The sequence below is a fragment of the Crinia signifera genome, chromosome 2 (genome assembly GCF_055691185.1).
Source record: "Crinia signifera chromosome 2, ASM5569118v1, whole genome shotgun sequence".
Taxonomy (NCBI): domain Eukaryota; kingdom Metazoa; phylum Chordata; class Amphibia; order Anura; family Myobatrachidae; genus Crinia; species Crinia signifera.
Genome location: NC_139218.1, coordinates 267,044,830 through 267,059,109, shown reverse-complemented (window position 1 = coordinate 267,059,109; position 14,280 = coordinate 267,044,830). Strand labels below are relative to the sequence as shown.

The 14,280-nt window shown below is 43.2% G+C and overlaps 2 protein-coding genes across 5 annotated transcripts in view; one reads left to right on the top strand and one right to left on the bottom strand.

Moving 5' to 3' along the window:
- Positions 1 to 14,280, top strand: part of GABRB3 (gamma-aminobutyric acid type A receptor subunit beta3) — a 357,556-nt gene that overhangs the window by 74,548 nt on the left and 268,728 nt on the right. The gene's annotated exons all lie outside the window — the stretch shown is intronic.
- Positions 1 to 14,280, bottom strand: part of GABRA5 (gamma-aminobutyric acid type A receptor subunit alpha5) — a 176,535-nt gene that overhangs the window by 116,133 nt on the left and 46,122 nt on the right. The gene's annotated exons all lie outside the window — the stretch shown is intronic.

Here is a 14,280-nt window from a genome sequence, read left to right as displayed (position 1 = left end):
ACATTAGAAAATATAAATGACTATAAGGTTTGAGAATCCAGTATTTAAACTTTTATGGCAAATTTACACTGCTTAGTGAGACAACAAGAATCAGATCCATAGTGAATGTCATACTTATGTGTGCTTGTTTGTCATTTACTATCCTGCAATCCCGAAGGTTGTGGATTATGTGCATGGTATGAAACAGTATAATATTACAGTTGGAAAAAGAAAATAGTTATTAAATCCATCATTGCAAGCTTTATATCATAAATGTGTCTTTTTCAACCTATTTTCATAAATATGCAGTATATTAATAAATGTTAGTACAAAACTTGCATCCCAGTTTATTTTGTACACCTCCCCCCATCCCCCCAAAAGCTAATTTCACAAAACGGTATTATAAACTAAAGTAATGCTATAGCTTTACCTTAGAAACATTGGTGTATTTAAAATAGGTGCAGTGCATGCAGTCTAATGGTGAGGTGGAACACTTTAACCTCCACATTGGCCCTGCACAGTAATATTTACAGAAAAGCAATCAAGTTTGCAGAGGGATGCCAAAAACCCTACCGCTGGCCCTGTCTCTGCCTTATGGGGGAGAGGTAATTAGATGGCATAGATAAATGTGTTCCCCCACCACTGCATGACCACTTTAAGCCGTGATGCCGCACCATTTATCTGGAAACCTGCACATGTGTACTAAAGCCTAAGGGGGAGATTCTCTAAGAATCTCCGCCCCCCTTCGCCGCCCATCGCATATTTAATTATCGCATATGTGGTAACATATGCGATAATTAAGGCAAAGGACAGCTCTTGCGTTAAGAGCTGTCCTTTGCGGTGAGAGTCGCCGGGTCCCAGCAGGTCCCGGCGGCTCCCCCCTCCCTCACACACCCGGCGCTGGGTCACAGGTCACAGGTCCGGGCAGCACAGCTCTGTGCTGCCTGGACACAGGTGAGGGGGGAGGGGGCGTTTAGTAATAAAAATACATAAAGTGATGCTACAGATTGATGCAGAACCTACAGTAGAAGATCTACTGATTCAGCAAATGTCCAGTAACAACAATACAAACTTGCCAAACTCCTCAGAGCACATGGAAAGCAGCTATACTGTATGTTATAACTGAATGTTCACAATTTTATAAAATTTCAATATCCAAATTTGTCAATGGAAAGCTTTTGCCATTTGATCTACACATGTTTAAAGCAGGGGTCGCATATATATGTTTGGTCTTAAGTTCATGATATGGAATGGGATGCTGCTAGGGAATTTCCATCCCTTGCCACTTCTTCAATTAGTACTCAACAGATTCAATTATTTATATTATATAAAACATATTTGACTCCAAAGCGCTTGGTCAAATTTGGTGGTAGAGATTAAGCTGAATGTCCGAAATGTAGAGGGGCGGATTGTGGCTTTTGGCACCTTATATGGGTATGCCCTGTAGTTCAGAAATTTTGGAAACAAATTAAGACTGCTTTGATAGTCACAGGAATCCCGTCGGACTATCTTACCCCCAGGGTATGTTTGTTAGGTGCAGAGGATGCTGAATTACTTTATAGGGATGATACTATGTATGTCATTAACCTGACTGCCCTAGCAAAGGTTTGTATATCTCGCGCTTGGATGGCACAGTCAGGTCCATCATTTAAAGAATGGAAGATGTTGGTCAATTCTACTTTACAGCATGAAAAATATATATATATGATAAGGGGCAAATTGTCTAAATATGATAAAGTATGGCATCGATGGATTAACTCAATTTATGCCGATACATTCTGAATGACTCTAATGTCCAACTGTCTATTTAAATTTGTAGCCACTGATGCCAAATAGTCGTTCATTACAAAACTATGGGCCTTATTCTGGTCGATGCGTAAATTTCCGAATTCTTTCGGGTGGCGTTTTTTAGCCGTCTGCGCATGCGCAGGCAACACTATGCCCATGTGCCACGCAAGGTCTCCATACTTGTTCTCACTAATACCGTACAGAAATGTGCACCGCATTCACTCGGGAGATATGGGCGTATTATGGGCGTCATTCGGAAGTACACAGGGGCGTAGTTTCAAAGTGGGCTAAACTGGGCGTAAACATGGGCGTACACGAGGGAGTGCACTAATTCTGGTAGGCGTGCATTAGGACTGAACACCGACTGCAAACGAACCAGAAGGCAAGAAATATGCGGTGTCCATAAGCAAGTATTTCTTTGCGGACACCACTCGGTCATGCGCTAGGCATTCGGATCGCCCAATTAGTACTCCCGCACCTGAACCAATGTCACCTGAACACAATACAATCCACTCCTCTACTCATTACTCATTAATTACACTATTTTCATTGCTTCAATTGGAAACCTTGCAGCTTAAATGGACCATTACAAAACACACAAATCTATGCTGAAAGCACGGCTGCATTTGTTACACACATTTACACTGCAAGCAATGGACAGAACTTGCTTTCACTAATATAAATATACATGTCACTTTTACATTTACCAATAACAGCACACATTTGGGGATCAAAAGATAGTGGTATGTTTTGCGGAAATACACCGCATCGGTGCTTACGGCCATGTTCCCGTCTGTTCTGACGCGGTAAGACCGTGCAGAATATGTGTGTGTCCACCACACACGCAAGGTTTGGATGTCGTCCGTAAACACGCCCTCTTCTTAAAGTGTGAGTCCGTCCGAATGCGGAGGACGGGTGGGCGTTTCTTCGTACCATGTCCGCACAGCGTAGCGTGCGGACCGCTCAGAAAGAATTCGGAAAATTACGCACCAACCAGAATAACCTCCTATATGACTGCACTAGGAAAATATTCTTTCTTGATGATATTTCTCATTTTAAGGAACAGGGTTGGATCAGACAGTATATATTATATTTATTTATGTATTTAATAAAACATTTTTTTGTGTTGGGTGTATTTATATATATATATATATATTTTTTTTTTTTTTACAGTAATATCGTTCATTGTTATGATAACATTGAATTATCCATAAGATAACTATTCTTGATGTCTTTGTTTATTATTCTTTTTTGAAATGTAAATGCCTTTCTTTAAAATAATAAAATTACTCTATTGAAAAAAAAATGTTAAATTGAATAAAATATATTGATTAAAAACATATTGCAGAGTAAAAAAAAAAGTACAGCTGGTATTGTTGATACTCAAAGACCGACAGATTCTACTTATAGATCTCTTACTTTTATTATATAATTAAACTCTTCTGCTGGAGATATTAGTAAATGACTACAAAAACATCCACTATTCTCCTTCATGTTGTATTTTAGAAAAAGTTGTTTTTACCTGTAGCAGGACGAGTTGTATTTAGGAATGCCATGAACTAGCGAGAAGTCATCTCCATTAGAAATAAAAACCCATCTGTAGACTCCTTATGCTGCCTCACTAATAGTTTACCACCGAAACCAAAAGGTTTTTACAAATGTTGCAGGGATAAATTTTTAACTTCGGAGGTCGGAAAGGGGCTCTGACTTATTCAATTCTAGCTGATTTTTATCGACAGGTCAGAATGTTCCGACCTGTCAGAAACCAGGTAGATTGGCGGAATAGCTGAAAATCCACCTGCTTTTGTTGGAAACGGGGCCAAATCCATCAGTTCTGTCCCGTTTCTGTCCATCTCAATCAAGTCGGATTGAGGCATGGAGGACGGTGCTGGGTGAGCAGGTCACCAGTCGCTTTCCCAGCTCCCGCTGCCTCCCGGCCGCATACCGCCAACTTCCACTGAAGCGCCCCCCCGGTCCCAGCGCGGGCTGGGTGAGCATCAATTAGCAGCCAAATATGACATTTGGATTTAGCCGCTGCATTGAATAGATAGTGTCGGATACATTCTGGCAAAAGAATGTCAGAATGGATCCGACACTAACTGGATATACCCCATAGTCTGTCAGTATGTGTCAAAAGAATGATATAAATGGCTTAGGCATTAAAGCAATAGAGAAAAGGAGATCTTCAAAAGTAAGCAAGAGATATAGTTTATTATATAGGCATGAGACCTTCTGTTTTTTTTTAAACTTCATACTTTGACTACATGTGGCTTACAACTGAACAGTGGCACCCCGACTGTCACAATCCAGACTACACCTGACAGTATCAGGGTTAAGGTTAGGTCTGCAGGGCCGGATTAACAATGGACCTGATGGAGCTACAGCTCCAGGCCCTCTCTCCAAATAGGCCCATTTTGTAGCTGAGGGCCAGGGCTTTCCAACGAGCCCAGCCCCGTCTCGCTAGCCCCCCGGGAACCAGAGATACCGCCAGGCAAACCTGGAACGTCGTCCCCATAGGATAACATGGGACCCGCTAATTCCGACCTCCACCCGGTTCCAACGGCTGCCAGTTCCCACTCCGGCATCACAGAAGCTCGAGGTTGATCTCAGTCTAACCCAAATCGCTGGGCCTTCAATCTGATACCTGGTCCATATGGGTTAATTGGTTCTGGAGATATTGTGGGTAAACCAATTTTTTTTTTTCATTTCTGAAATGTAATTTCATGGCTGTTCATCTTGTTTGAGGACAGATTTATCTGGAACCAAATGGCCCAGTTTCACGGGACCAAAATCATTCGAAGCCTACATGTAAATGGGTCAGTTGGTTCTGAAGATATAGCTGTTTGTTTAAAGGGGGGTGGCGGTGTTTTTCTCTCCCCCTCACACCAGAAAATGCAGGGATTAGGCTCGTGTAAAAGGGGCCAGTCCAAAAATGTCCCTGCATGATCCTGGGACCATATTCCCGGGTAAGTCCCTGCATTTTCTGGTGTGAAAGGGGTATTATTTTAAATAGCCGGGACATGCAGTTCTCTGAATACAGCCGGGCAGCCCCCTGCTCTCTGCCCAGCTGTCAATCAGTGCCAGATTAAGCCTTCGGGGGACCTGGGGCACTTTACTTGCACTTGTCATTACTGGCCACAAACTGCATGAGAGAATATTATACTGTCAAAACACAGAGTAAAGTGAGTATAAACTTGGTCAATGGGTAACTGCTTACTCTGTAGTACTGTAGGAGACCTCACACTGGCCCTTATTTTGATCTGAGCGGTACGGACCGCGTGCGGCCGTACCGCCGATGTTTACACTCTGCACATGCGCAGAGGTCACTCTGCGCATGTGCAGGGGAATTCGCCGAGTAAAAAATTTAGACGCCGCAAAGGGGGCGTATAGGGGTGTGAGGGGCTTAATAGCCTCATTACCCTATGTATACGCCCAGCGTTTCATGGGCGTTCCCATGCAAACGCGGGGCGTATGCATGGTAATGAGGCTATGACGCCAGTGATGGGGGCGGAAAGCTGACATCGCCGGATGTCAGCTGCCCGCCCCAATACAAGCTTTCACACGGACGATTGTCCGTGTGCTCTAAGCTTGCGTGAGCGGGGGGAGCGTGCGGCCCTGCCTTCGATGGTCATCGACCATCGAATGCAGGGGGCAGCTCCCAACATGGTGGAGGCGTACGCCCCGCCATTTTCATGCGGATCGGCAGCCGTCCGTGTACGGACGGCCGTGCCGATCCGTCTTGTAGGCGGGGATTCGTCTGGTGCGGTCGGAGCCGCATATGCGGCTCGACCGCACCAACCAGAATAAGGGCCACTGTCAGTGCTGCCTCTGATTAAAAACCCTCCCATGACTAGGCTGCTGCTGCTGTCCTCCATAGGCCTGAGAAGCATTTAATGAGCTCCTCCACTCAGAGCTCAGCATAAACCTCTCAGCCTCTGCCCTCTTGTGCAAAGTGTCATGGGACTCCCACTTGTGCAGTCAGTGTGCCTTGGCTCCCGATGCTCAGCACCATTAATCATTGTCACATTGGCAGATAGGTGAAGCTGCAGCCCTACCCCACTCCCATGCACAAAACCTTTAGCTAAAAAAAAATAATAATAATGTTTTTGTTAAAAATACATGCCAACCACAGGGGGCCCCTAGCTAGATGGGTACTGACCCCTTTTGCCCCTGCTTTAATCTGGCCCTGCTGTCAATGGCTGTCATTTCTGCCCGGCGGTGGCTGTCCCCCAGTTACCGCAAGCATGTATTCCCCCTTGGCAATGAGCATGTAATCCCACATGGCAACGAGCATGGAACCCCTGGCAATGAACATGTAGGTAAGCAACACTTATGTAGCATCATTTTTAATAGGCATTATGGTGTTTGGCATAATACGTAATGGACATTATGGCGTGTGGCTTAAAATGTAATGGGCATTATGGTGTAAATTTTTAATGCGTGCCTTTTGCATGCAATGCCCCTATTTATGAAGAATATTGTGCATTATTGCTTAATCTGTTTGGTATAGTGCAGGCATTTCCAAACTATGGCCCTCCAGCTGTTGTGAAACTACAAGTCCCACCATGCATTGCCACAGTTTTGCTATTAGGGAATGCTAAAACTATGTCAAGGCATGCTGGGACGTGTAGTTTCACAACAGCAGGAGGGCCACTGTTTGGACATGCCTGGTATAGTGTGCATTTTGGCTCAATCCATGTGGCAAAATGTGAATTTTGTCTTAATCTGTGTGGCATAACGTGAATTTTGATTCAATCTGTGTGCCATAGTGTGAATTTTGGCTCAATCGGTGTGAATTTTGGCTCATTCCATATGTCATAATTTGTAAGAGGCAAGTACAGTATAAGGTGGTTACTATTGTGTTGCATTTGTATAAGGGATATATATGGTGTGGTAAACTAAGGTGACCACATAAAAGGTGCTGAAATGTTGTCTACCAAGTTTCGGCTTTCAGTATTTTTTTTATGACTGGAGTGCCGCCTCACCCCGCAAGTATCTTAGGACATCGGCATCCTGCGGGTGCACCTTTGGAGGGCACCCGCCAATATATCTCCGTGCATTTTTCTTATGCCAGCCCCCTGCCTTTTCCAGGCATATATAATTAGTTGAAAGCATGTACACAAATACAGACACACCCATGAGCAGGCCACCCAAACAGAACACTGGTTACACCCCCCAAATTATTAGGTGCTGGCCACAACCCCTATTATTGCGCATAATAGGCCCTTGATCATTTTCAGCTCCAGGCCCATTTAGACCTTAATCTGGCTCTGTAGGTCTGGGGCTATTGTTAGGCACTAGGGAAAGGTCTATGGTTGAGTTTTGGGAGGGGATGGTTTGGGTTTGGCTTCCAAATGGGTTGGTTAGTGTTAGGCTGTGAGAGAATTGTGGGGTTATTCAGACCTGATCCCAAAATTGGGGCTGGAGCTAATATTGCAGAATTCCCTTCAAACACCTGGGCATGACTGCGTTTTCCTGATACTCCCAGAAAATGGCCGGTTACCACCCATATATGCCAACTTTCTGTCAAACAACTTGCAGGGAGACCTTGTGCAGGTGCACTACAAGCCGTACTCATGCACAGTCTAGTAATTCTCACATAGGGTCAGATTTTATAAGCTTCAAACGTGATAAAATGAAGAGTGATAAACAGCCAGCCAATCAGCTCCTACCTGCCATGTCACAGACTATGTTTGAAAAATGGAAGACAGGAGCTGATTGGCTGGCTGTTTATCACTCTCCATTTTATCAATTTTGAAGCTTAGAGAATCTGGGTCCTAGCCTGCTAAACCGAAGCCGTGCAATCAAGTCTGAATAACCCCCTATGTTAGGGTTACAATAATCACCAAAATGAGCTGGGATTTTAACCATCAAGATGCCAATGCTGGGTTGGGATTGTCAGGATGATCACAATGATATTGTACACAAACTGCTTAAAACTTATTTTAGCATAATATTTTTATTATCTTTTTAACAGTACCATGAAAGGGATAATTGCTGTTGTGTAAGTACAATATAAGAACAACTTAGAAAATTAGATAAGGAAGATGAGGAAACTGGTCAATGGTCATTGACATCTATAATGGGTCAAATTCTGTTTCTAATGTGGGCAGTACATATGGGGCCTAATTTAGACTTGATCGCAGGACGAAAATAAAAAAAAATGCACAAAATCAAGTTGCACTGCAGGTGGGGCAGATGTAAATTGTGCCGAGAGTTAGATTTGGGTGGGGTGTGTTGAAAATGAAAAATCTAAATTGAAGTATAAAAATATAGCTGCAAGTATTTACCCGGGACAAAAACATAATAACTCACCCAAATCTAACTCTCTCTGCACATGTTACATTTGCCCGACCTACAATGCACATGGTTTTCTCATTTTCAGAACAAATTTGTCCTGCGATCAAGTCTGGATTAGACCCATGGTCCCTAGGTCCAGGGGGACCCACAACATAAACCCTGCACCTGTCATAATTTCTTGCCTATCCAGAGTCCTGAGTTGGACGTGACAAAAATCACCTGGATAATGGCCGATAATAGCCATGGTTGTTTCCGAAAAACCTATGCATGCATGGCAGACTGTGGCACATCACCAGTGCCTACTGTGCTGTAGAGAGGATGGGGCCTGCATGGAATCTTCACACATGCCCCCTCATCTGTTATCCACCATTGGAAGAAACTAAACTCACTATACTGTAGAGGCAGTGGTGGTACATTGCAGGGAGGAGAAGACGTTCAATGCTCTATGAGCGTGTACACAAAGAATAGGCAGGCGAACAGCACTTGGGTATAAAAGAAAATGAACACAGATGGCATAGATCAGTGGTCGCCAACCTTTTATGGGACGAGAGCTACTCGCGACAAAATAAACCACCTGAAAAGCTACTAAAAAAAAAAAAAATCTGCAGAATAACCAAGAAATGCCCTTTACACTTATGCCAGGGCTGTAACTGGGGGGGGGCTGGGGGGTCATGCGCACCGGGCGCTGCATGTGGGGGGCGCTGTCGAGCCGGGCAGCAGGGGTCCGAGAACAGGCAGCGGGCATCTGGGCGACGGGCGTAGCGGCAGCTGGAAGCAAGCTACGCTATTTGCCCGGCGGGAAGTAGATTTTGAAAAGTCTTGTCGGACGCTGATTGGCTGAATTCTCTCAGCCAATTAGCGTCCGGCAAGTCAAAATCAGCAGCGCTTCCCTCCGCCAGGCAAGTAGCGTAGCTCACTACAAGGAATAAAGCCGCCGCGGCGCTGCCCATCCCTGGACCCCGCTGCCCGTCCCCCTGCTGCCTGGACTGGAATCCACGCTGCCTGGTCCGGAACCCCCGCTGCCTGGTTCGGAACCCCCTGCTGCCTGTCCCTGGACCCCACTGCCCGTCCCCCCGCTGCCTGTCCCTGGACCCCGCTGCCCGTCCCGGGACCCCGATGCACAACGGTATGTGGGCGCAGGGTCTGCTCAGCCTCCGGTGCCAGGGGCAAGGCAGTCATTTGCCCCCCCCCCCAGTCAGTGGGGGGGGCGACCAAATGACTGTCTTGCCCTGGGCGCCGGAAACCCTAGTTTCGGCCCTGCTTATGCCACACAGTGTAATGCCCCTGACACATTTTGCCACACACCACAATGCCCCAGACACAATATGCCACACACTGCAATGTCCCATGTGCCGCATACATACCTTTCAACACTGGAGGCAGAGGAGAAGGGATCATCTGAGCATGCCATAGGCACGCGCCCGACATTAGGTGGGATGACCTACTCCTGTGAGGCGACGTCTCCCATTTTTTCCGCTATGGGGGCATGGCCAGCGCTCAGAGAGCTGCTGGCCATGCCGTCAGCCTCTCTGCATGTGCACACTGCATGTGCACACTGTCTATTCACCGCAGGACACTGCCGGCCACAGGTGGGATGCAGGACAGCCCCCAAAAATGCATTATGCCACACACTGCAATGCCCCTGACATAAGATTCTGCACACAATGTCCCACAGTAAGGCTTCTAATAAAATTAAATATAAATTACCTGCTTGCTGCCAGGGGTTAATTTTTGTTGCCAGGGGTTAATGCTCATTGCGAAGGGGGTCACTGCTTTCCCCCTCCACTATGCTCCCGTCTTTCACATGGCATAGTGGGCAGTTGCACCATAATAAATTCCTCCATAATAAACTTATCGCAGCTGACTGCTGCAGTGTTCAGAGCTCAGCTCCATCATACCCCTGCTGGCTAAAGGAGTCCGTTCTTCCACCACACCACACTAGAAGTCATATTTGACTTAGCATCTGACATGAAACACAACACAGTGAAACACAGGCAGCGGCGGGTGAAGGCTACGGCGGTTGTAGCATGGAAGGCAGCGGTTGCTGTAGTGGGGCAAGGTGGCTGTAACAGCGCAAGGCAGTGGCCACTGCGGGCGGGTGGACCGGGCAGGGAGGTGGTCGAGCCACCCGTTTTGCTCAGGCGAGATACTGGTAGCTTGCAAGTGAGGGGTTGGCGACCACGGCCATAGATCATGCTAAGGGGAGCGCAATAGAAAGAGTGACATGACTATGAAAGCTTCCATTATTCTTCTTAAGATACACATAGATCTTGATTTCTAAAGGGAAGATATCATACACTATTAGCATCATTTATGAAAAATACATATTTATACATACAACCATAGGCATCAGAAGACATCTGGCTCTGCACGTTACGTAAATTACATTTTAAAAACACAAGTATTAACATAAATTGAGTCAAATCTATACCTGAGCCCAAATGTTGCACCCGGAAACTTCTGTTGGTAAATTTACATTTTACAGTGTTACAACAAAGAAATAAAGTATTGCTAGGTTTACTTATTTGAGATATCAATTTCTCGGTGTGTGTATTTCAGCACTTTACCTATAACCATTTTCTTAGCAGACGTAGAGAATTAATCGGATGTAATTTTGTACTACATTCACAAGATTATCTCTAGGAAATCAAATGGGATTACCCAGGGAAGTTAAAGTCCTGCACGTCATCAACATAAAAATAGCAGGTCTGCATTACAGGTTTCAATACTACTTTAAAAACATATAACATACTGGGTAGATTCACCTTTGTACTACTGATGTCACACAGCTTTATATAGTGCCCCCTTCCATGACATCAGAGGCTGGGCAAATTTAGAGGCCTAAGTATCAAGTCAATTTTTTGTATGTAACAGGAGCATAATACAGGAGATGTCATAGATATTGCAGCCAAACAGATAATTAGCATGCAGCCATCCGAATCAATCAGAATAAGGGCCTATGTACCAAGAGCCCCATTGCCAAACACCATCTTAAATGCTAACCCTTTGTGCTTATATGGAGGCATTTCATCAGGACAGGGATCTTGTCATATCTCTCCTGTACCCTTCTTCATACAGTGTATTTTTGTTGTGATCATTTGCACAAAGCCCTCTAAAAGCTAAACTTTCACAGCTAGACAACATTGAAACTTAAGAGTATTAGGACACATTGCAATAGTAATATGGTTTCCTGAAAACTGCAAATGTATACCATCGGGAGAGGATGTTCAAGCATGTCTTCCCCTTTTAAGATGTGACAATTGCTCTGTTACCAGATGCTAAACAAGGAACAGCCCTCTAAATACACCTTTTCCACTTCTTGAATTATGATTAAATAATCACAATCTGAACACAAGCTACAGGTGTAATCGGGTCTGATCAACAATCAGGTCTGATCAACAATCTGTTATGTTCTATAAAGATGTATGACATTTTTATCATGCGGTTCTCTTAGACGGTCTTATGAAGTCCTCTAGTGGAGAAAAGCGAAGTGTATCGAATACAAAACTGCTACAATCATTTCAGTTTCAATATCAGATCTTGCAATATATTAAGTATTTCTATTTAGCACAAAGTAACGTCAAAACCAATATAAGTGGTAAGACACATAGATCAAACCACTATGGTTGGTAGTAAAGCCCTGTACACATGAGATGATGTTTAGTGAATAGGTAATCAACAAAATCAAGGGGGTAAAGTCAGTTTAATAGTAACTCACAATAAAGTGCAGTCAACATTGCGTTTCCGCGGGACATTTTCAGCATAACAATTTGCAAACGCAGCAACCAAGTTGTATGGGGACCAAAACATCCACTGCACTCTATGTTGCTTGTGAGATACCATTTCACTGTGGCTTTTCCTGCATAATTTTGTTGAGTGCCCAATCCCTGTTTTGATTGCATATACTGGACCAATAGAAATCGATTGAAATCATACCTCACAACATTGGCACCACCCAATACTGCCTTGCACTCTCAAAAATTGGGTGGAGCCTCACGTCACCCTCTCCCCCCCATTCATGTTTGGGCACATGCTGAGCACTCTCTTAGATGTTGTGTGACCCACTGGCTCACCCAGCACAGTGAAAAAAAGTAAGCAGGCTATGATGGTGTGATTTGGCAACCACTTTGCTAGGTAAGTGGGCAGCTGTGGGGATGTGAGGGTGAAATTCATGGTGGTGACCAATTCACCTTATATTCATCCTAATTTCCTTAACTGCTATTAAAATACTGTGTATGTATATATAGTTAGATGTTTTTCCTAATTACATTTGTTACACAAATGTATGATCAATAAATTCAAATAAAGATTAAAGCAAATATATGTCCAACCTCAAATATATTCTGTATCTTTATTGGAGGCACTTACTTGTGAAACTTTGTATTTCAATGCTGGAATAAAGGAAACATAATTCCAATAGTGATCACAGGAAGAGCGGACAGGAATGTACAGATTTGAAGTACTGTAAAACACTGTGAAATGTATGCATCTTTTAATTGGAATCAAGGGAACAAGGTTGATAAGTCGACAGGAAGAACAGGAAGAGAACTGTGAGAGAAAATGATCAGTAGTTATGTAGGATAGAATGTTTTATATGTTTATATGTGTCATAGTTTTCCCAGGACGATTCCAGTATTTGCTGATATAAAATCTTTATAGCAGCCTTTTCACACATGCAGCCAGTATTTGCTGTGTCTTTACTTGCCAAAACTGCAGCCAGCTTCACTTGTTTCTATTGTCCAACGGCTTGGAGCTTATGGCCAATGGAGCCACTTAAATGGCTATCTGCATTTGCCCTAAGGGTGGCGTGAAAAAATTTCTGAAGTGCCGTGATTCCAAGTATTGCCCTAAGTATTAAGTGATTATACACATTTATTGGGCCCGAAACAACAACATGATTTTATTTTCCCATTTTATTAGTGGCATATTTGCTAATGACATATTTTTACAGAAGTTTTTTTTTCGATATGCAATTAATTCCAATGTTAATGAGAATGTTTTCTACTCCTACTATAACCACTGATATTTAATTTAATATAGTGTAAAGCTGAGAAAAAAAGTGTGACCAAATGGCCAAAACTGTCCGATGGCCTCAAAGCAACCATTGACCACATACTCTGAAACATTTTTGCATTGACATTTTTTTTAAATTATTTATTACATTTTGTAGATTTCTTTTTTAGGGGGAGATATATCAAAACTTGGAAGAAGATAAAGTGCAGAGCTAGGAAGCGAGGGTATGTGTACGAGAACACATCCACTTGCCGACCATCAAATAATTTCCCTCCCATTCGGAAATAAGTCAGTCTGAACTGACTTTTATTTCCTCCACAGATTGCCAAAAGGGGGTGTGTTCTCACATCATGTGACATCACGAGCATGCGTAAACCCCCCACCTTCGTTCACGGGGCCAAATTCGGTTTGATATATCTTGCCTATAAATTTCCAAATACAGTACTTATATTATTTCTATGATCTGCGCTTTAGTTAATTATTGCAGACAATACACCACGGTCATTTTATGATTCATTCCTTTTGCATTAGTTCCTTTTATCAGATTTTTCAATGGCTTAGTCACATTACCTTGTAATTCTATAGCTTCTGTTTTCCTTCAGTTCGTTGTATGCTCAAGGCTAAAGTCTATTTTTACCATACCTAAATTGACCTGATTTTTCTGTAAACATGTTTGAAAAAGATTTACATTCCACATGTTGGTTAGTATGTTAGATATTGTACATATCCATTCCAATATGTTTCATTGCATTCCTAATATATTACATATTACTATGTAAATGCAAAGTTTGCTAAACAAATATACCTATTTTTTAGAACAAGTGGTGTGTGTTGCGCAATTAATAGCAGCTGGCACAGGGCTTTGTCAAGAACCCCAAAATTACTGGTATAAGAAAAAATGGAGGTGTGCCAGCGCTTGCCGTTTTAATAATTGATAACACGGTTCTCTTTAAGATTTTTTTATATATAAAAAGCATATGAAAGATATACATACATTTATACAAATATAGAAAATAATAATAAAATATTTAAAATTATCTCGTAGTGAATCAATTAGCAGATCTAGATCATTTCTGGAAAGGGAATATCCAGAAAACCTGATAAAGGAAGCTCTTTTAGAGGTAACAGAAATGGATCGCAATAAACTACTCATCCCTAAAAAAGAAAGAGAAATGGCACTAGATGGGGAGATAAGGGTGA